The following is a 2,500-nucleotide window of genomic DNA, read 5'->3' as shown; positions in this document are numbered from 1 at the left end:
TTTACGAGTGATATCTTGACCTTGAAGTGACGTGTGGGTGTGGAGCGTGAGGAGGGAGAGAAGGGAGGATGTGAAGGGGATTTCAAGGTGGTGAGTGTTTCAAGGGATCAAGGCAGGGATGGGTGAGGTGCACGTGTGAGGAGCAGGGAGGAGTGTCGAGTTACGTGAGGGAGGTAATGGTGATGTAAGTGCATTGAGTGAAGGATGGGTTATGTAAAGTGAAATGCAGGTGATGTAGGCGCGTTTTGTAGCAGGAGACAGACCAGTACGTTGCGAAGGAGGAAGTGAATGTGCATCGTAGAATGTTATAGATGCATTTTTAGAGCAGGAGACAGACCAGCGCGTTGCGAAGTAGGAAGTTAGATAGAATGTATTTATTTTAGAGTAGGAAGCAAGGTGAATGTGCATCGTAGAATGTTATAGGCGCATTTTTAGAGTAGGAAGCAAGGTGAATGTGCATCGAAGAATGATATAGATGCATTTTTAGAGTAGGAAACAGACCAGTGTGTTGTGAAGTGGAAAGCGAATGATCTAAGTGCGTCGTACAAAGAAATACAGGCAATCAATATGTGTTAGTGTAAAGCAAACAGGTGCATTGCAGGAGGGAAAACGAATCTTCTAAGTGCTTTTCTAGGAAGATACACAGTTAGTTAAAATGAAGTGTAGAGGGAAACACTGTTAATAAAAGTGCAGTGCTGAATGAAGAAAGTGAATAGAAAACAGTGAAGTGTGTGTGTGTGTGTGTGTGTGTGTGTGTGTGTGTGTGTGTGTGTGTGTGTGTGTGTGTGTGTGTTGTAGAGTGAAAGACAAAAATGTACTAAAATTACACTAATGAGAAAAAAGAAAATAAAAACAGTGAAATGAAAGATATTGCAAAGTAACTAAAAAATAAAAAAAATGTAATGTGTAATGTTGTAATGTTGATTGAAACAAAGAAACAAATCAACACATATTTTTTTCAGGATGAGATACAGAAAAAGGAAAATGAAATATGAAACTTTTATCGATAGTGACACCGCCATCTTCACCATCATTATCTCTCCTTTCCTCCACTTTTTTTTTTTTTTTTCTTATTCGTCATTCCTTTCTGTTCACTCTCATCTCCCGTTTTCTTCCTCCAATATGTCACTTTGCATACCACTTCTTATTTTCTTCTTTTTCTTGTTCTTTTTGTTGTTCTTCGTCGTCTTGTTCTTGTTGTTATTCTTATTCTTGTTTTTCTTGTTTTTGTTATTGTTCGTTTCCTCTATTTCTTCTTTTTCCTCCTCTTTCTCTCTTTTTTTTCTTTTTTCTTCTCCTTTTCCATATCCTAATTCTCCTTCTCCATATCCTTCATCTTCTTCTTCTTCTTCTTCTTCTTCTTCTTCTTCTATTCAAACACCAAGTCCTTGTACGATACACACTTACAACTTTTCTCTCTCTCTCTCTCTCTCTCTCTCTCTCTCTCTCTCTCTCTCTCTCTCTCTCTCTCTCTCTCTCTCTCTCTCTCTCTCTCTCTCTTATCGGCAGTATCAGCGGGGCGGCGTGAGCAAGGGGGCAGCAGGTGTGTCAACAGATGGCGGGCCCTCAAGCTGCTATCGTGGGCACCCATAGTCTGGCCTCCCTTTTAGTGGCTCCTGTGTCACCTCTCTTATCGCACCTGAATCTTGGGACTCCTCCGTGTGTGTGTGTGTGTGTGTGTGTGTGTGTGTGTGTGTGTGTGTGTGTGTGTGTGTGTGTGTGTGTGTGTGTGTGTGTGTGTGTGTGTGTGTGTGTGTGTGTGTGGGAATGTGAAGATTTTTTGTCTTCTTTTTATCATTTTTTCTTGTTTATAGTGTTCGTGGTGGTGTGCTACTACTACTACTGCTGCTACTACTGCTATTGTTACTGCTACTGCTACTACTGTTGTTGTTGCTTCTACTGCTGCTCTTGCTGTTGTTACTGCTAATGCTGCTACTGGTGACTACTACTACTACTACTGCTGCTACTGCTACTGCTACTGCTGCTGCTGCTGCTGCTGCTGCTGCTGCTGCTGCTGCTGCTGCTGCTGCTGCTGCTGCTGCTGCTGCACTGCTCCTGCTCTGCTCACTGCACCTGCTCACTGCTGCCACTACCACCACCACCACTGCCACCACCACCACCACCACTACCACCACCACCACCACCACCACCACCACCACCACCACCACCACCACCACTACCTACCACTACTGCTACCACCACTACCACCACTGCTGCCACTACTACTACTACCACTACTACTGCTACCACTACCATATATTACCATTGTTTTCCTCTTCATTGTTTTTATATCAATGTATTGTTTGTGTTACTACTAGCACTGCTTCTACTACTACTACTACTACTACTACTACTACTACTACTACTACTACTACTACTACTACTACTACTACTACTACTACTACTACTACTACCACCACCACTACCACCACCACCACCACTACCTCCACCAGCACCACCATCACCGTATGTGTGAGAGCTCTTTCTTCCTTTCTTTTTT

At 42.9% G+C, this 2,500-nt stretch overlaps 1 protein-coding gene across 1 annotated transcript in view; it reads left to right on the top strand.

Moving 5' to 3' along the window:
* Nucleotides 1-2,500, top strand: part of LOC123513385 — a 161,091-nt gene that overhangs the window by 157,636 nt on the left and 955 nt on the right. The gene's annotated exons all lie outside the window — the stretch shown is intronic.

Source organism: Portunus trituberculatus, chromosome 36 (assembly GCF_017591435.1).
Source record: "Portunus trituberculatus isolate SZX2019 chromosome 36, ASM1759143v1, whole genome shotgun sequence".
In the NCBI taxonomy this organism is placed as follows: Eukaryota; Metazoa; Arthropoda; class Malacostraca; order Decapoda; family Portunidae; genus Portunus; species Portunus trituberculatus.
This window is presented reverse-complemented; position numbering and strand designations above follow the sequence as displayed.